The 21,842-nt window shown below is 36.0% G+C and overlaps 1 long non-coding RNA gene and 1 other non-coding gene across 2 annotated transcripts; one reads left to right on the forward strand and one right to left on the reverse strand.

Annotated features, from left to right (window-relative positions):
- Positions 1 to 1,357: 1,357 nt before the first annotated feature.
- On the forward strand, positions 1,358 to 9,887 carry LOC122453849. The gene is made up of 3 exons (XR_006273197.1): positions 1,358 to 1,501; positions 3,097 to 3,098; positions 9,878 to 9,887. It is a non-coding gene; the product is annotated as an uncharacterized LOC122453849 (long non-coding RNA).
- A 10,759-nt stretch (positions 9,888 to 20,646) lies between these two features.
- On the reverse strand, positions 20,647 to 20,718 carry TRNAC-ACA. The gene has a single exon. It is a non-coding gene; the product is annotated as a tRNA-Cys (tRNA).
- Positions 20,719 to 21,842: the final 1,124 nt, after the last annotated feature.

Raw genomic sequence — 21,842 nt, forward strand, 5'->3', positions numbered from 1 at the left:
ATCCTATTAAAAATGCCTGGGGATTGCATGCATTAAGTAAGTTTGCATTATTCCTTAAAACTCTCAGGCTTCCATGTCAAATTTTTAGCACACAGAAGATTTTTTATTATATGATCTCAGAAAAGGGACCTCAACTGAATGGCACAAAGATTCTATTTTTATTTCAACATTAGATTTGAGTCTATGCCACAGTAAGAGAACAAGGAAGCTCCATTTACATTTGAGAAATAATATTTGAAACAAAGACACTGACAAGAGAAAAATGGTTGAGAAGCTGTACTCCTCCTAATAATGTTTATGTAAGTCTGGTGGAACACATTTACCTTTCAGAGCCACATAAATGCTTTGCAAACACCCATAAAGTTCGGTAGAAAATCACAAAAACCTTGTTATATTTTGTGACAGTGATAGGTTTGACAATGATAAACCATTCTGCTATGTAAGGAACTCTGAAGCAAGAATAAAGTCTCAACCTTTAGAAAACCATCCTTTGCAGACATCCTTTGCTGTCGCTAATGCACAAGCTATTACATCTGCCAAATTTCTCCTCAAGGTATGGCAGTCCCATGTTTTCACTGCTCAGTTCATTCGCCACTGTCTAATTAACAGTCATTCTTCACTTTCCTGGCTTTTTCTTACTGCATCTTGCTTTCTACAGCACAGCCCCCATAGTCAGTGACCCTGTAGCAAAGATCAAGTAAAGGTCTCCAACAGCTTTTGTGAAAATCCCGATACCAGTCAGTTCATAACCTGTCCTTGTCCCACTCTCCACCACAGCAAGGACTGAAGATTACTCCTTTCTGCCTTCATTCCACAGTTCTGGCCATGCTTGTGGTCTTTTAGGACACAGAAACCACTATTCCCTTTCCAGTCTCTCTTTAAACTTGGGAGGGGACGGTAGAGAAAGGGGTGGAAAAGGGCAGGATCAAGAGATACACCTGGTAAAATATAACTGCTTTCTTGAATCCATTGCAATTATAATCTCTAGCCTTGTTACAATGATTGTTATTCAAATAAAAATAAGTTTTCAGAAGAATGATTTTTAATATCTCAGTTTATGTATAATAATGGAGGTTTCTATAAGTTTAGATAATAGATTTTCTAAATATCCCTGGATTTTGTTTTTATAAATTCTAAGAGGACAAACAAAAACACAGTAAATAATCTGTTTAATGCTTTTGGGGATTAATAGATTCGTTTCCCATGGTTTAAATTATAGAGTTATATTTTTCAAAAATACCAGTATTTTCATAAGTGATAGTTCCTTATATAACTAATGGTTTTAGTATGCATGCATGCTGAGTCACTTCAGTTGTGTCCAACTGTTTGTGATGCTATGGGCTGTAGCCCTCCAGGCTCATCTGTCTATGGGATTCTCCAGGCATGAATACTGGAGTGGGTTGCCATTTCATTCTCCAGGGGATTTTCCTGACCCAGGGATCAAACCCACATCTCTTATGTCTCTGCATTGGCAGGCAAGGTCTTTCCCACTAGCACCAACGTTTTTAGTATATTCTGTGTCTATTTGAAACAGAGCTAGAAAAGTATCTGTTGATACGGCTACAGACTAAACCACCTGTGCATCTCTAGTTTTTTGGTTTTTTTTGTTTGTTTGTTTGTTTTGTTTTTTTACTAAAGGAGTACTTAGTAGGAGTAAAAATGTTTCATGATACATGCCAGCTTCCACAAATCTCTGGGCTTCCCAGATCGAGCAGTGGCAAAGAATCCTGCCAATACAGGTGATACAAGAGATGAGGGTCAGATCTCTGGGTCAGGAAGATCTCCTGGAGTAGGAAACAGAAACCAACTCCAGGATCTCTGCCTGGAAAATTTCATGGACAAAGGAGCCCAAAGGGCTATAGTCCATGGGGTCACAAACAGCTGGACATGACTGAGCAACTCAGCACACGACACTCAAAGGGCACAAGGTCAGGTGTTCATCTTCATTTGTTTCAATAGGGTTAACCTTAATTCTACATGGTTAAAGATTTACTGAGCACTGCCCTGCCCACCAGAGTAAGACCTAGCTTTACCCACAGCCAATCCCTCCCATCAGGAAGCTTTCACAAGCCTCTCATCCTCATCCATCAGAGGGCAGACAGAAGAGGCAAAAACTAAACTTCTGCAGCCTCCAGAACAAAAACCACAGTCTGAGAAAGCTAACAAAAATGAGCACATGGATCACAAGTCAGTGAAACAATGAGCCATGCCATGCAGGGCCAACTAAGACGGACAGGTCATGGTGGAGAATTCTGACAAAATGTGGTCCACTGAGAAGGAAGTGGCAAACTACTTCAGTATTGTCACCTCATGAACACCACGCACAGTCTGAAAAGAGAAAAAGGTATGACACCAGAAGATGAGGGTCCCAGGTCACTGGGTATCTCGTATGCTACAGGAGAAAAGAGGAAAAATTGCTCCACAAAGAATGAAGAGGCAGGGCCAAAGCAGAAATGATGCTCAGTTATTGATGTGTCTGGTGGTGAAAGTAAAGTCCAGTGCTGTAAAGAACAATATTGCATAGGAACCTGGAATGTTAGGTCCATGAATCAAGCTGAATTTGACAGGGTCAAGCAGGAGATAGCAAGAGTGAACATCAACATGTTAGGAATCAGTCAACTAAAATGGATGGGAATGGGAGAATTTAATTCAGATGACCATTAAATCTACTACTATGGGCAAGAATCCCTTAGAAGGAATGGAGTAGCCCCCACAGTCAATAAGAGTCCAAAATGCATTAATTGGGTGCAATCTCAAAAATAACAGAATGATCTCAGTTTGTTTCCAAGACAAATCATTCAACATTATAGTAATCCGAGTCTATGCCTCAACCACTAATGCTAAAGAAGCTGAAGTTGAATGGTTCTATAAAGACCTACAAAACATTCTAGTACTAACACCAAAATAAGACATAGAGGATTGCAATACAAAGGTGTGAAGTCAAAAAACACCTAGAGTAACAGGCAAGTTTGGCCTTAGAGTACAAAATAAAGCAGAGAAAAGGCTAACAGAGTTTTGCCAAGAGAACACACTGGTCACAGCAAATATGCTCTGTCAACAACACAAGAGATGACTCAACACATGGGTATCTCAAAGTGGTCAACACCAAATCAGGTTGATTATATTCAACCTATTCAAAGATGTAGAAGTTCTATAGAGTCACCAAAAACAGTACCTGGAGCTGACTGAGTCTCAGTTCATGAGCTCTTTATTGCAAAATTCAGGCTTAAATTGAAGAAAGTAGGGATAACCATTAGGCAATTCTGGTATGACCTAAATTCAATTCCTTATTATTACACTATGGTGGTGATAAATAGATTCAAAAGATTAGATTTGTTAGACAGAGTGTCAGAAGAACTATGGATGGAGGTTTGTAGCACTGTACATGAAGTGGTGACCAAAACCATATCCAAGAAAAAGCAATACAGGAAGGCAAAGTCATTGTCTGAGGAGGCCTTACAAATAGATGAGAAAGGAAGAGAAGTAAAAGGCAAAGCAGAAAGGGAAAGTTATATCTAACTGAACGCAGCATTCCAAAGAATAGCAAGGAAAGATAAGAAAGCCTTCTTAAGTGAACAATGCAAAGAAATAGAGGAAAACTACAGGATGGGAAAGACTAGAAATCACTTTAAGAAAATTGGAGATACCAAGGGAACATCTCATACAAATACGGGCATAATAAAGGGTAGAAACAGTTTGGACCTAACAGAAAAACAAGAGATTAAGAAGAGGTGGCAGTAATAGACAGAAGAACTGTACAAAAAAGGTCTTAATGACCAGGATAACTACCATGGTGTTACTCACCTAGAGCCAGGCATCCTGGAGTGTAAAGTCAAGTGGGGCTCAGGAAAGATTACTATGAACAAAGCAAATGGAGGTGATGGAATTCCCGCTGAGCTATTTCAAATCCTCAATGATGATGCTCTTAAAGTGCTGCACTCAATATGTCAACAAATTTGGAAAACTCAACAGTGGCCACATGACTGGAAAAGCTTCGTTTTCATTCCAATTCCAAAGAAAGACAATGTCAAACAATGTTCAAACTACTATACAGTTATGCTAATTTCACATGGTAGCAAGCTAATGTTCAACATCCTTCAAGCTAGGCTTCAACAGTACATGAACCAAGAACTTCCAGATGTACTAGCTGGATTTATAAAAGGCAGAGAAAGCACAGATCAAATCGCCAACATCATCGCTTCATAGAAAAAGCAATGGAATTAAAAAAAAAAATCAAATCTACTTCTGCTTCATTGAAAATGCTAAAGCCTTTGACTGTGTGGATCACAACCATCCATGGAAAATTCTTTAATAGATGGGAATATCAGACCACCTCACCTACCTCATGAGAAATCTGTATGCACGACAAGAAGCAACGCTTAGAACCACATATGGAACAATGGACTGCTTCAAAATGGGGAAAGGAGTATGCAAAGGCTACATATTGTCACCACGCTTATTCAACTTATATGCAGAGTACATTAGGTGAAATGTTGGGCTGAATGAATCACAGCATGAAATCAAGATTGCATGGAGAAATATCAGCAACCTCAGATAAGCAGATGATAACACTCTAATGGCAGAAAGTGAAGAGAAACTAAGGAGCTTCTTGATGAGGGTGAAAGAGGAGAGTGAAAAAACTGGCTTAAAACTCAACATTCAAAAAACTAAGATCATGGCATCCGATGGTCCCATCACTTCATGGCAAATGGATGGCGAAAAAAGTGGAAGCAGTAACAGATTTTACTTTTTTTTGGACTCCAAAATCACTGTGGGTGGTGACCGCAGCCCTCGTGTGCTGCAGTCCATGGTATTCCAAACAGTCGGACACAACTGGGCAACTGAACAACAACGACATAGCCTGCGTATAATAGCAAAGGACCACTGTGTTTGAGAAATAATACCTTCTTTTTTTTTTTTTTCTCCCTACACACTCTGGAGTTGCACTGTATTTCCTACCGGGTTGATCTATGTGTTACTCATATCTGCTTATACATTCCAGCCATAAGTGCCTCTTATTGTCAATGACTCTCCCTGAAGGTAATAAAAATATAAAATGCATTCATCAAATAATCACCTAAGTAAGCTATTAAAACTAAATGAGGTCATTCATCTCTCACTTAGGAAGAAAGAGGCTGCACATTCGTTCTATGCACTGAGGCAACTTAGAAACTAACATTTCACAGAATGGCCACTATTATAATATCGGAGGAACTTTTAAGTGGGTTAGATATTTTAAACTGATAAGAACAGATACTACCTACCCTAGGAAAGTATGACTTCTATGGTTTTTCCCCTGGCTTTTACAGGAAGTGTATAATATTATATTTGAGTAACTGAAAATGAAGTTGACAAGATGAATATAACAAAGGCAAACAAAATCTAAGTAGTTCTTTAAGAGATAAAGCTATCACAGCATAGTAAGAAGTAAGCCTTTCTAACCACATTTGAAACATATTCTTTCATATTACTGTAGTTATGAATCTTTATCTCATGAGAAGGGCATGAAAATTGAAGTCTTTTTTTTTCTAAATAGTTGAGAGTTTTAAAAAAATATTACAGAAAAAGGGGGAAATTGAATCTTACACAACTACTATTGTTTTAATTGTATGTAAATAACTTTCATCTACTAAAGGAAGTTAGACTAAAGCTTTCACTGGCTTGAACTCAATTCCTTGGTTAATTTGAATACTTATTTTACAATGGGTTTTCACTCGTATTGTTTTGACCCTCTTAACAGGTAGGTAGGTGAAGTACTAATTAACTAAGCAAATGAAGAAATTCAAGACAGTATATGAGTCATGGCAAAGCACAACTTGCTAGAGATAGCACTAAAGTGCTTCCATGTGGGAAGAGGAGGAATGTGAGTTTATTACAAATCCTCAAAAAAAAAAAAAAAAGTCTCCTAAATGTTCTACAGGTGTCTCATGCCATAATCTGTATGGAGTTTAGCACCATCATTCCACAACTAAGAAAAAATGTTTTCCATAAGTTAAATTATTTTATTCAATTAACAAATCTTTATGGATCATCTCCTGTTTATAAGGTCATATTACAAATCCTGTAGTAATAAAGATGAACAAAATATAATCAATCTGCCAAGAAGTTAAAATAACAATTTGAATTTATATTACTTCTACATATGTTATTTGATTTTGTCTTTCCAACAGCACATCATGCTCATTGGAAAAATAGGAGAACAAAGATTCAGAGAAGATAAGTGACCCATTCTCTTTTACCTGTTAAATGCAGAATCAAAAATCACAACTTGAGCCTCTACTTTTCTTTTAACTAAATATACTTTCTACTATGTAATTCATCTTGGTAGTCTATTGATGTTATAGGTATTTATAGAATATTTATAGAATAGGCTGCCACTTCACTGCTATAAGTCAGTGCCATTCCTTATATCAAGTGAAAGTGAAAGTCGCTCAGTCCTGTCTGACTCTTTGCGACCCCATGGACTATACAGTCCATAGACTCCTCCAGGCCAGAATACTGGAGTGGGTAGCCTTTCCCTTCTCCAGGGGATCTCTCCAACCCAGGGATCGAACCCAGGTCTCCAGCATTGCAGGCAGATTCTTTACCAACTGAGCTGAGCCAGAAGGGAAGACCAAGTATACTGTAGTGGGCAGCCTATCCCTTCTTCAGTGGATCCTCCTGACCCAGGAATCGAACCAGGGTCTCCGCATTGCAGGCAGATTCTTTACCAATTGAGCTATGAGACTATACTATGTCCTGGGGATGAGCCAGATCATCCTTACATTCTCATCTCCTATTGTCTCTGCTTCAGTTGAGCTTAAATCCTATCCAAAAAGTGAAATGTTAACCTGTGACTTTTCTAACATATATATAAATGAAGACACTGAAAACTGACTTAAAACACTCTCTTTTCCACTAATATTATTTAAGAAAAATTTCTGGTTCTTAAGAACTTTTACAGTTTATATAAAGAAATCTTTTTAAATGGGTATATGTTTCTTTTTCTAAAAAAAGAAAAAAAAAAAAAACTCTATTATCTAGAGAGCTCCAATATTAGAGGCAAACATGTAGAGGTCTAAATCTTTGACATCAATTATCCAATCTAATAAATCCTCAGAATTTTAACATGTGTCCTATTTTTAAATGATACAAAAATTTGTCTTGAGATAAACCCATATACATCCTTCTCAACTTATTTAAGAATACAGCTTATAGTGAAACAATTTACATATGTAAGAACTCGAGAGAGAACCAGATGGCGGATGGAGGAGTAGGTGGATGTGGAGTACATCTCTCTCCATGGATACATCAGGAATACACCTTCAGACACAGAAGTGCATGCAGAACACCAGCTGGGAGTGGACAGGAGGACCTGGACAGTGAAAAAAAATTGTATATAACCATGCAAAACTTGGTAGGATGAAGGAAGCAGGGGGAAAAACAGGAGTGTTAGTAGGACTGGAACAGAAGCAGGGGTCCGATCCTCACAGAGGGGCAATTGTCTGAGTCAGAGGAGAAGCATTTAAGGCAGAGAGTGAAACAGCTGCTCTGTGGCAGCCTAAATGGAATGAGAATCAGACAGTCCTTGCTGCAGCCATACAGATGCCGGGCAGGAATGTGAGTCTCCTGGAAGGGGCAGCGGCTGGGAGCTGGAGTTTGATCGTGGAGCGATCCGAGGGTGAGGGCTGCTGCTGACTGTGGAGAGGCGGATCAAGGGGATGCGAGGGAGGAGACGATGGTGGGAAACGCCACCTTTAAACTTCTAATCTTGTTTCAGTGATATAAAAATGGATAGTAAATATATTCTGAATACATTAATAAACAACTTCTGAATTAAAAAAAAAAAAGAACTCAGGGAACACTGTACTCACACACTGTGCGTAAATTTACTAGGAAAAGCACATCATCCAACATCCGAGATGATAGCGGAAGTTCTGCTCAACGTGTATAGAAGCAAAATAAGGTGCTAATAGCTAGTAAATCTTATATGTTTTGGACAAAAAGAAGTAAATGATGCAATAAATGGGCCCAAAGAGCAAGAAAAAATAAGCTGAATTGACATTTTAAAAAATACTCCTTTTTAGTATATGTGCTAATAAATACTAAAAATATTTAATCAAATTATATACATCTAATGGTACTAATGTCATTATAAAATGCATTACAATGGTAACTACCCAAACAGAAATAAAAACTTTTGAAAATACTAAAATAAATTTTAAACCAAAATGCAAGGGAAATCACACAAGGGAACACACAGGGAAATCACACAAGGGAACACACGCAAGGGAAATCACACAAGGGAAATAAACAATAAAAATACAAATGCATTACAATGGTAACTGCCCAAACAGAAATAAAAACTTTTGAAAATACTAAAATAAATTTTAAACCAAAATGCAAGGGAAATCACACAAGGGAACACACGCAAGGGAAATCACACAAGGGAAATAAACAATAAAAATACAAAAAAAATAGTGGTAAAGAATCCAACTTCAAGGCAAGAGACGCAAGAGATGTGGGTTCCATCCTTGGGTGGGGAAGATTCCCTGTAGGAGGAAATGCCTGGCAACCCACTCTAATATTCTTGCTTGAAAAATTCCATGGATAGAGGAGCCTGGCAGGCTACAGTCCATAGATTTGCAGAGTCAGACACAAATGAAGATGAGCATGATGAATAAAAACTAAATATAAAATATATATGTGCTTAATTTACATATTAAAAACTTATAAATGTTAAAGAGTGAAAATTTTATAAGATATATATATGTGTGTATATATGTATATCTATATATAGATATGTATATATGTGTATATATACTGTATATCATAGGAAAAAAATAAACTGTAGAACAGAGAAACCTGAAAGACACAACTTTAAACAAATGAATACATTTCACATTACCAATAATCAGCTAAAAAAATAATGTGCCTTCTTAAAAAATAAGAGAAAAAGAAAAAAAATATCATATCTGTGGTATTTCAACTAAAAATGTAGGTATCTAACCATGAGGAAGACTGAACAAACCTAACTGAGGAATAGCAAAACATTGGCTGACACTTTACAAATACACCTTTATCAAGAAAAACAAAAATTCAGGAAATGTTCCAGATGAAAGAAATTAAGAAAGCGCTAAGGAACTAAGGAAACACACAATGTATGACCTTGCACAGGGATTTTTTTTAAATTTCTTTTTCCTCCCCATTACTTTTCCCATTTGCCATTCCCCACCCCCACTAATGTCCTACTCCTCCTTCTCTTTCTTTCCCTTTACCTCTTCCTTCTTCATCTCCTTTTATTAGAAAGATATTTTTAAGGCACAACTGGAATAAGATGTACAAATTGTTTACTAGTATTTTACCAATGTTATAGTTCCTGATTTTGACAACTGGACTAGAATACCATTACCCTTAGTCAACACAGTGGAAGGATAGTGTTTTCAACAAGTTATTTTGAGAAAATTGTATATTCAAGTGAAAAAGAATGAATAATGACCTTGACTTTTTATATTACACATAATTAATTCAATAAAATTACAGATTTAGTTTACAAATAAACATAGAAAACTTTTCGAAAACAAGTGAAAATCTTCATGATCTATGATAGGCAAAGAGTTCTCAGACATGACTAAAAAGGCATGATCCATTTAAAAAAGGTAATAATAGATTGTACATTACATATGCGTGTGTGCTTGGTCGCTTCAGTCATGTCTGCCTCTTTGCAATTCCACTGACTATAGCCCACGAGGCTCCTCTCTCTGTGGGATTCTTTAGGCAAGAATATTGGAGTAGGTTGCCATGCCCTCCTCCAGGGGATCTTCCTGATCCAGGGATCAAACCCAAGTCTCCTGCAGCTCCTGAATTGCAGGTGGATTCTTTACTGCTGAGCCACTAGGGAAGCCCAGATTGTACATCATGGACTTTTAAAACTATTGCTCTGCAAAGAACTCTATTAAGAGAATGAAAAGACAATCCACAGACTGTAAGAAAATAACTCTAAATTTCATATTTTTCAAGACAAAGCCTAGTATCCAGAATATACAAATAAATCCCTGAATTCAATTGTAAGAAAGACCCTACATGAAGAGGATATGTGGAAGGCAAATATAGAAAAGAAAAAAAAATTTGCTTGATGTCATTAACCATCAGAGAACTGCAAGTAGAATTTTATGGGTATAATTACACATCTATTTGAATGGCTAATTATGCAATGTACTATTGAGGATATGGAGCAACTACATAGATATCATATTTTGCTGATGGGGGCTGTAAAATGCTACAGCTACTCTGGATAACAGTATGGAAGGTTCACAGTTGGTGATGATCCAGGAAGTGTGAACACCCATACGGCTGGGTGTTTGTCCTAAAGAAATTAAAAACTAGCTTCACAAAATAAATCTACACATGAATGTTCATAGTAGTATAACTTGTATTAGTTTGAAACAACCCAAGTGTTCTTCAATAGGTTAATGATTAAACATTAAAATACTAATATCATGAATGTCATTCAGCAATAAAAAGGAATGACTACTGATGTAGTCATTGAATATATGACTTGAGTCATATATTCAAACACTTGAATATATGACTGAGTGAAAAAAAATAAAAGTCAATCTCAAAAGATTATATTTCATATGATTCCATTTATAGAATAAGATTTTATTAATGAGAACAACTGTTGCAGGGGTTAAAATTAAAGGAAAGATAGAACTATCAAGGGGTAACACAAGTTTCTATGGGATGCTGGAACAATTCTATATGCCAAATGTGGCAGTGGTTACTCAAATTTATAGATACAATATGTTTTTATAAAATATGCAACACCCTCCAGATAGAGTGCATGTATAAGCTGATGAAGTAAAAGTACCACCTGTATTTGAATTACTAATAGTTTACTGATGCTAATTCCTTAGTTTTGAGAGTGTACTAGGGTTATATAAGATAATATCACTGGAAAAAGGAGTGAAGTACATACAGAAACCCTCTGCATTCTTTTTAAAAATTTATGTGAGTCTTAAAATATTTGAAAACATAAATTATATTTAAAAAGTAAGTACAAGGAGGGAAATATATATTTGTGCTGTAAGCTTTTGATTAAAATATACCAACTTTAATTAAAAATAATAATACAGAATTTTGCACATACACATCTCTTAGCCAAAAATTTTATTAAAAAAAGGCACACTTTACTAGATAAAGGTGTCAGTTCTTGTCATTATAAAAATGCCCCACTAGCTCCATTGTAATTTAAAATTTTACTGAATATATTATCCAATGCAACCAGAAAAGAGGAAACAATTAGAGGTAAATAAGTTGAATGAAAATTATTTTCATCTGCAGGTGATTTGACAGTTTATCTAGATAACCTCAGAAATTTAATGACAAAACTAACACAATGATCAAATAATGTTAAAGGATCCAAGTAGTTAAAGAATCTAAAATAACACATAAAACTCAGTAGCTTTCATATATATAGATAATGGCCAGTTAGAAGATACAGTGGGAAAAAAAGAAGAAGATATAGTGGAAAATAAATAAATACTAAATACTTGTGAATAAGCTTAATAACATATTTGAGAACCCTAAAACAGGAAATTTTTGAAAACACTAAAAAAAAAAAATCCCACGAAAGTATGGCTAAATAATGTTTCATGTACTTATATGTGACAGAACATTATAAAATTATAAAGAAAATTAAAAGATTCATCCAAAGTTAATGTAAAGATCCAATAAAATGATTACTTTCAGGATATGAGTTACATTAAAGTACACGTGGGACAAACATTCAAGAAAAGCTAGGAAGGCTCTAAATAGGATATCAGTGAGAGGAAACAAGGCCTACAAGATTAAAACACACTTCAAAGCCTCAAGAAACAAAGTAGTATGAAACTGACCAAGAATAGTTAGATTACTGGAAAAGGAGGAGAGTGAAAACATTGGCTTAAAGCTCAACATTCAGAAAACTAAGATCATGGAATCCGGTCCCATCACTTCATGGGAAATATATGGGGAGACAGTGAAAACTGTCAGACTTTATTTTTTGGGCTCCAAACTCACTGCAGATGGTGATTGCAGCCATGAAATTAAAAGACATTTACTCCTTGGAAGGAAAGTGATGACCAACCTAAATAGCATATTAAAAAGCAGAGACATTACTTTGCCAACAAAGGCTATGGTCTAGTTAAGGCTATGGTTTTTCCAGTGGTCATGTATGGATGTGAGAGTTGGATTGTGACGAAAGCTGAGCACCAAAGAATTGATGCTTTTGAACTGTGGTGTTGGAGAAGACTCTTGAGAGTCCCTTGGACTGCAAGGAGATCCAACCAGTCCATCCTAAAGGAGATCAGTACTGGGTGTTATTGGAAGGACTGATGCTGAAGCTGAAACTCCAATACTTTGGCCACCTCATGAGAAGAGTTGACTCATTGGAAAAGACCCTGATGCTGGGATGGATTGGGGGCAGGAGGAGAAGGGGACGACAGAGGATGAGATGGTTGGATGGTATCACTGACTTGATGGACATGAGTTTGAGTAAACTCCAGGAGTTTCTGATGGACAGGGAGGCCTGGCGTGCTGTGATTCACGGGTCGCAAAGAGTCGGACACGACTGAGTGACTGAACTGAACTGAACTGAACTGAACTGAACTGAAATACAATCACGTGCATCCTTATACCAGACAAGTAGAGAGAATTTTAAGACACACATACAAATAAAATGATATGTGAATATGGAAGCAGAGATTCGAGCAAAGCAACTACAAGCTAACGAATGTCAACAAGAGCTGAAAGATGCAACAAAAGAAAAAAAAAAAAAAAAGACTTTGGAACTCTGGAACTGTGAAAGAATTAATTTCTGTTGTTTTAAGCCATCCAATCTAGTTTTTAATAACTTATTATAGCATCCCTAGGAAATTCATATTACTGAGTAACTTAACCAGGATAGCTAAAAAAAATGACACAAAATGGATCAATGTATGTGATGGTAAACCAACAAAAACTATCTAATCTGGAGAACACAAAGATGACAAAGGAAAAGATTCACAGATTGTTTGGAAAATACAAGCATTCTAACATATGTGTAATTTTGAGTCACAGAAAGAGACAACTAGGTAAAATGACAAGACATTTTTGAAGAAATAATGTCGAAAAACTCCCCAAATTTGTTTTCAAAATTTATAGATTCAAAAAAGCTTAATAAACTCTGGGAGGGTAAACATAAAAAGAGAAATTTCTAGACACATTTAAATTATTAAGAGTAAAGTCAAAATGAAAACTCTTAAAATCAGAGAGAAAAATATTATATATTACATACAAGGAATAGGACTTTTTACTTTTTAACAAAAATGAAAGCCAAACAGCATTGAAATTACATAAAATTCTATAAATCAATAATTTTTATTTAATAAAGCTGTCCTTGAAAACTGAAACTGAAAGACATTTCACTATAAACAAAATTTATCTGAAAACAGATCACAGACCTAATGTCAAAGTTAAAATATTTAACCTCTACAGGAAACTGAAGAAAATATATGAATTGAGTATTCTAAAAAGATTTCTTAGAATACAAAAGATTTGAACCACAGGAAAAAAATATTCAAATTAGACACAGTTATTTTACAATTTTTGTTTTTCAAAACAAACATTTAAGAAAATGAATAGACAAATCACAGATTGGGTAAAATTAATTGTATACCAAAGTTAAACAAAGCTTTGTATCCAGAATATATTAAACACTTACACAACAGAATAAGTTAAGACACCACACAAAAATGGTTATGAATGTAGCAAGTAAGTTTATGAAAAGATGTTCAGCAAAATTGGTAATGAAGAAAATGCAAATTAAAAGTACAGCAAGATGCTACTATAAACTCGCTATTTAGAATTAGAAACAGGCAATATCCAAATATTGTCAAGAATGTGGAGGAACTTGAGCCTTCATACACTGCTGGTAGGAGTATACACATATAAATTATACAGTCACTTTGGAAAACAGCTTGGACACTTTTACAAATAAAGAACTTATCCTTATCATATGATACAGACATTTAATTACCAGGAAATAAACATACATCCAGAGAAATATTTTTGTGTATAAATTTATAGCAGAATTATTCCTAACAGCCAAAACCTGAAACAACCAAAATGTCCATCAACATGTGATAGATAAATGCAATGCTGTATATCCATACCCAAGTTAACTACTGAACAACTGAATAATCATTCCTTAAACTCAGCAAACTATAAATTCATAACATAGATTGTATAATAGACAGCACAAAAATAAAATTTAACTTGAAAAACTGTCATAAATGTATTCTAAGTTTTTGTAACTAATAAGTTTTCTCACATGGCAATAATCAACACAATGTAATGAGTACCACAAATGTACAAACGCACATGTAAAGAAGTCATCCTTATGAACATAAAAGAAAATGTATGATGTTATCTCCTGCATTCAAGGGACTTAAATATTAGTATTTTCCCCTATTGATCTTAATCTTCCCAAGGAGGAACTGTCTTTGGTGTGCAACTTCTATATGACAGATACTGGTTTCGATTCTTTACCTGCATGATTAAGTTAACATTGAATTTTATAAAATGTGTAAGTTATAATAAATATTACACACATGGCCTTAAAATAGCAATGACCTTGGTGGTCAAACAGAAAGCAGAACTGGAATGTGAATTGGGCACCAAAGTATGTTGTTTTCTTTCATTTTTTGGCTTTTGTTCTCTTAAATGACACTAAAGATACCTTTATAATAGTCACCAAAATGTAACTATCAGGACCCCAAATTCAGATCATCCGTGTTGACGTGGCTTAACCGCTTGTTTTGGGAATTTACTGTAAACCAATTTATCTGGACAAACAGTTTACTTCTGGCAAAAATCTCTCTAATTAGGACGACTGTTGATTTAAGAAGGCCTTTATAGCTCTCCTAGTTCTTCTCTAGAACTCTACATTCATTTGGGTATATCTTTTTCCCTTTCTCCCTTGGGTTTTGCTTCTCTTCTCAGCTATGTGTAAAGCCTCCTCAGACAACTTTTCAAGCAAGGATGGGCATGATAAAGGACAGAAATTATAATTATCTAACAGAAGAAGAAGAGATTAAGAAGAGGTGGCAAGAATACACCAAAGAACTATACAAAAAAGGTCTCAGTGACCTGGATAACCATGATGGTGTATCACTCACTTAGAGCCAGATATCCTGGATTGAGAAGTCAAGTGGGCCTTAGGAAGCATTACTACCAACAAAACTAGAGGAGAGGATAGAATTCCAGCTGAGCTGTTTAAAATCCTGAAAGATGCTGCTGCTAAAGTGCTGTACTCAGTCTGTCAGCAAATTCAGAAAACTCAGCAGTGGCCACAGGATTGGAAAAGGTCAGTTTTCATTCCAATCCCAAACACAGGCAATGCTAAAGAATGTTCTAACTACCATACAATTTTCCTAATTTCATGTACTAGTCAGGTTATGCTCAAAAATCCTTCAATCTAGGCTTTAGTGGTATGTGAACTAAGAACTTTCAGATATACAAGGTGGATTTAGAAAAGGCAGAGGAACCAGAGATCAAACTGTTAAATTTGTTGGATCATAGAGAAAGCAAGGGAATTTCAGGAAAAAAAAAAAAATCTACTTCTGCTTCACTGACTACATGAAATCCTTTGACAGTGTGGATGGCAAGAAACTGTGGAACATTATTAAAGAAATGGGAATACCAAGACCACCTTACCTGACTCCTGAGAAACCTGTATGCAGATCGAGCAACAGTTATAACCTTACATGGAAAAACTGACTGGTTCAAAACTGGGAAAGGAGTATGACAAGCTTGTATATTGTCATCATTTTTATTTAACTTATATGCAGAGTACATCATGTGAAATGCCAGACCGGATGAGTCTGCATGACTTGAGAGGACTCAAGCTAGAGTCCTCCAGTCCTCTTGAGCTGGATTCAAGCTTGCCAGGAAAAATATCAACAACCTCAGATATGCAGATGGTACCACTCTCATGGAAGAAGGTGAAGAGGAACTAAAGAGATTCTTGATGAAGGTGAAAGAGGAGAGGGAAAAAGCTGGCTTAAAACTAAACATTCTGAAAACTAAGATCATGACATCAGGTCTCTTCACTTCATGGCAAACAGAAGGTGAAAATGTGGAAGCAGTGACTGATTTTATTTTCTTGGGCTCCAAAATCACTGCAAACTGCAGCCATACAATTAAAAGACACTTGCTCCTTGGAAGGAAAGCTATGAAAAACCTAGCCGCATATTAAAAAGCAAAGTCATCCAAAGCTGTATAGCCAAAACTATGATTTTTCCAGTAGTCATGTACGGATGTGAGAGATGGACCATAAAGAAGGCTGAGAACTGAAGAATTGATGCTTTCAAACTGTGGTGTTGGAGAAATCTCTTGAGTCCCTTGGACTGCAAGGAGATCAAAGCAGTCAATCCTAAAGGAAATCAGTCCTGAATTTTCATTGGAAGGACTGATGCTGAAGCTGAAGCTCCAATATTTTGGCTGCCTGATACGAAAAGCTGACTTACTGGGAAAGACTCTGATGCTGGGAAATATTGAAGGCAAAAGGAGAAGCGGGTGACAGAGGATGAGATGCTTGGATAACATCACTGACTCAATGGACATAAATTTGAGCAAACTCTGGGAGATAGTGAATAACCTGGCATGTGCTACAGTCCAAGGGGTCGCGAAGATTTGGACACGACTGAGCAACTGACCTACAACAACACTGGGACAACGTATGGCTCATCTGGTCAAACAGGTCACTTTTGAAACACCGATGTATTTATTAGGTCTTACTTCAAGCCTCTCGATGCTGTGTATTCAAATGGTAAATAGTTATATCACAGATTTTCTCTGTCTTAGTTACTCATTCTTGCCCAGATCTCAAAATTTTATCGATATTTCCCACTGACTGCCTCATCCTGAAAAACTTCTAATAGTCTTGCAATGTAATGGTTTGTTGCAGCAGGCAGTCCTTACAGGACAAACTTTGGCTCAAGTATTCTATTTAAAATGCATGAGAATTTTCCTATTGTTTTTGTTTGTTTGCTTATTCTCTGAGAGTGTGACTTAGTAGTAGATCTCACTATCAAAATTTTCATCCACTGAATTTGCTGGATCTTCAATTTCAGGCAGCCAACCAATAGCATGGGAGCCTAAGCCATGAAGTATGCCAACAATATATATAATCAACCATTCCTGTTCTTTCATAATTTAAGTGTATGTCTCCTCCAAGTCAGATGCAAGCATTTAAAAAAAATATGTATTTCACATCTTAAATCTAATTTGTATATTTCTAAGTGGCAAAATTTAACCAGAGAAAATTTTAAATTACAGTAGGATTTAGGGAACTTATAAATAAAACTGTTCATTTGAGAGATGTCTTTAAAAGGGAACAAAATTCCAAACACCTAGTGATCTCCACTTTTTGATTAGGATGAGGGAGCTTCTAAATTCTATAATTTTATAACTCTGCATCCTTAACATTTCCCTTAAAATAAGTAGAATCTGTGAAAATGTTAAGTTCATTCTCTCAGGCCTTCCACACTGTTACCTGAACGGGACAGCTTTTATCCTACTCTTGCTCTTCCGTTAGGTAAATGCCCCTCTATACACTCTTCCTACACTCCTCTTCCTAATCCACTTTCTTCAAGTTCTGGGGGGAAAAGAGATTCACAAGATAAACTGTCTGTTAAAGTTAATGCCAATTCAAAATAGGGCAAGTCCATTATGATTGATTTTAAGCCTTAATCTGAGTTGGGCTGTAAACCATTGTTAAAGACATTCATAGATAGATAGAAATAAATTGACACAACAATGTAGGATAGATCTAGAAATACATAATCAAGGGTTCCCTGATCTGTATCAGTAGGTTCATGTGTTACCAGGAACCTCATATGCAAAAATTTGTAGAGGAAGGAAATAATGAAGGTGACCTAAGATCCCAGGTTTGTTTGATTCTTTATTTTGTATATGAACATCTCATTGTTGCAGCACTGTTTATTGAAAAGACTAGTCATTTTTTATTGAATTGCCTTTGACCTTTGTTTAAAAAAATCAGTTAATTATGGGAATCTGTTTCTGGCTTCTATTGCCTTGATCCATGTATCCATACCTCACCAACCCAATACTGTCTTGATTACCATAGATGTATAAGCAAAAGACACATTTTTAAGTCTTAACTTTCCCACAGATCCTCTAAGTTTAACTTAAGTTTTCCCACAAAATGTTTGCATATTTAATTTTTCCCTGCCTGGTTTCCTTACGTGGGAATCGGTTATTAAGTTTAGCTTGCATTCTTAGAATATAGTGGGTAAAACTGAATCAAGAGGAACCATCCTTCACTTTAGTAGGAACATATTGAAAACATTTGCAAGCAATGATAGGACCATATGGTGGGGGGACGGGGAGAGGAGGAAAGAAGCCATTGTGGGGCACTGTGAGAAAAGGAGGTAGGGGTAATTTAGCATGTGCAATATGGACAAGAAGAGGGATAGTACTGCAGTAAAATATTTTACTCTCCTGACATAGTCTCTCTTCCAAGGATAACCTATTGACATCTAACCAAGCAAGTTCAGTGTGGATGAACATAAAACACATAGGATGCAACAAATCCTTATAGTAGCATTTCCAACCAGAGTTTTCTTATGTAAAAAAAAGATTCATGAAATAGAAAAGAGTTTAAATGGTACTTTTTCTACAAACATAGCAACCAGATTGCAGAACTAAAGTCCTTCTGTTCCACTGATAAATGTCCCTTTACAGAGATTTGGCTCCCATATGGTCATTCTATCTCCATCACCCACTTTCCCAAAAGAAATAATACAGGCTGCTGATTTCTTTCCTCTATCCTGAATATATTTAGCTTTCCTTTGCAGTACTTCACACCGAGAGTCCAACTCTGAGTCAAGCTAGAACAGCTTCATCTCATTCATTTTGCATGAAACTCTCCTACATTTTTTTTTTAATATTAAGGCAATTTGGAAATACATTTGTAATCATTTCACTTTTATGATAAACAATTTCACAATAGTTTTCAAAGAAACAATTTTAAATGCCCTTCCATCTACTCTATTTTTTTTTATTTTAAATTTTAGCCCCTTTTTCTTAAATCAGCATAGCTTGAGTTTGGGCACAGACTCCATTTTTGCTGAGTTAATATCTTCAATTTGTTCCAATTTAATCCCTGGACAGTCTTTTTCTTACTTATTATGTAATTTGTTCAAAAGACACTAGTTTTTATGATTCTAGGGATTTTCAAATTGCTTTAATTTTAAAAATCAATGGATGCCTGATAGCCACTGGCTATAGATCCTACTTCAGTGCTGATCTTAAGTGTGCTGTGGTGGTGGTTTAGTCGTTAAGTCATGTCCAGTTCTTGCGACCCCATGAACTGTAGCCTGCCAGGCTCCTCTGTCCATGGGATTTTCCAGGCAAGAATACAGAAGTGGGTTGCGATTTCCTTCTCCAGGGGATCTTCTCAACCCAGATATTGAACCTGGGTCTCCTATATTGTAGGCAGATTCTTTACTGACTGAGTTACAAGGGAAGCCCTAAGTGTGCTGTATGTGTATTTGCTAGGTTGTTTGCATCCTACTAAGCAGAGTACATGTCTAATCCTACTGATTTTAAAACTATGCAGACATCACAAAATGGCCAAATAAAATAAATCACATTGCTATAAAACTCTAGTAATCTACTCATAGTTTTGCAGTATCCCATTACCATTAGGATTTTAAATCATAAAATATACAGCCCACCTGAAGTACACAATTGGGTCTGGAGATCTTTATTTAGATGTTCTCTCTCTTCTGGAGTTTTCCCTGTTTATTTCTTTCTTCTTTCCTTTTTTCATGCCTTATTTCCTTCTTTCACTTCTTTCCTTTTCCCTCCCTTCCATGTATCTTTCTATACAAAAAGGAAATACAAAAACCACATTTGTAGTTCTAAATGAGATGTTACTGGCTCTTCCTTTAGGATTACATTGGATATCACTGCTTGTTCTGTGCTGGTGGCCTGTTTACAAATTCAAAACTGTATAAACTGAGTCAGAGATAAAGCATAAATTCAATATCTAGGACAAATGCATGAATACCCACATATACATACACACAGAGGAGTATTAACCTGGACATTCCAGCATTGTTCCTAAGAGAATCGTAACCAAACTGAAGATATTTATAATTTTTGATATAACTATTTTAATGATAAAGTTAACTTCATAAATATTTTAGATATATAAACTATCTGTCAAATTTTGGTTCCACAAAAGGAAACTATAGCTGATTTGTTAAACTGACTATTGGAAAATAATGTTCCATAGCACTGGATTTAGAAACATTAAAAATTCTTCCTGGATCATCATTTCAGTGATCACATTGCTTTACAAAAATGAAGATATGCTTGTATTTCATAACATGATGCATTTTCTTGGACTGCTGGTGCTATGTTTATCAACAGGTTACATCTTTAAGGAATCAATTACCATAATACCTACTATAAAGTGAAAGAAAGTGAAACTGAAGTCGCTCAGTCCTGTCTGACTCTTTGAGACCCCATGGACTGTAGCCTACCACGCTCCTCTGTCCATAGGATTTTCCAGGCAAGAGTACTGGAGTGGGCTGCCATTTCCTTCTCTAGAGGATCTTCCCTACCCAGGGATCAAACCTGGGTCTCCTGCATTGTAGGCAGATGCTTTACCGTCTGAGCCACCAGGGAAGTCCTACTATAAAGACATGTATAAACCAATAGAGGGTTCATGCTCCAATCATGGATGACAATTCCACAAATAAGTCTATATGAATGTTAGAAATATGTCTTTACAGTTTGCTTTTCCCTCAAGCAAATTTAGGCAATTTTTAAAGAATAAGAATATACGTTATACTATTGCATAATAATCATTCAGTGCTAAAATTTATTCTTCACCTATCATTTGCCCTCAAGCCCCAATGAAAATTTTAGTGTCTATGTCCTAAATGCTCTGATCTTGAATTTTCAGAAGAAATTTAAGTAACTTAAATAGAGGTTAAAGGATTTCTTCAGTTTTTGTGAAACAGAGCATCTGAAGATGTATAGCTTCCCAACTGAAGCAGTCAGGGTTTTGACAGCATAGGGAGACCTGAATAGCTGCCTTCATAGTTTTGATTCAGGCCATGATTTTTGACTTTAAGCAAAACTCATGGATGCAGGTCGTGTCTTTTGCTCGGGGTTGCAATAACCATCAGAGCAGTTTTTCCAAGAATTACTTTTGGAAGCCTCATGGTGTATAAGCAACTCATGGTTCCCAAGGCAAGGCAGAAAGATAGTAGAAAGGAAAAGAAGTTGAATATGTGGGGGCCAAGTGGGAAAGGGGCAAAAGACAGAAGGCAAGAAGGAAAAAGGCAATGCTCTGTTGTGTTTATTTAGTCCTTTTACATCTTATATTTTGGCCCTCTGCTGCAAGTGTGAATGGGCAGTCTTCTCTGGTATATCTCCCCATGTTGATCAAATCATGTATTTAAATGTCTGGAAAAGTTTAATTATGTAGACCTTTAAATGGATAAGAAGGGAGTGGCCAAAAAAAAAAAAAAAGACCACCCAAGTATTTCAAACTGTTCCCACAACTAGTCAGTTGAATTATCTCACCAGAAAAGACAATTACATGTGAGTATTGCTTTGCTATGTTAATTTCACTTGTGTTAGAACCCCCATCCCTTTCCCTGGGATGCACACACAGATTTCAAATTTATAAGCAAAATTTACCTTTTATTAAAAATTAACAAATGGTAAGAAAGAGAGGAACTCTCAGAAAGAGGTGGGAAGCTTTTTTTTTTCCTTTCTCTAAAATGAAAATGATCAAAGGA

Source organism: Cervus canadensis, chromosome 15 (genome assembly GCF_019320065.1).
Source record: "Cervus canadensis isolate Bull #8, Minnesota chromosome 15, ASM1932006v1, whole genome shotgun sequence".
Lineage (NCBI taxonomy): Eukaryota > Metazoa > Chordata > Mammalia > Artiodactyla > Cervidae > Cervus > Cervus canadensis.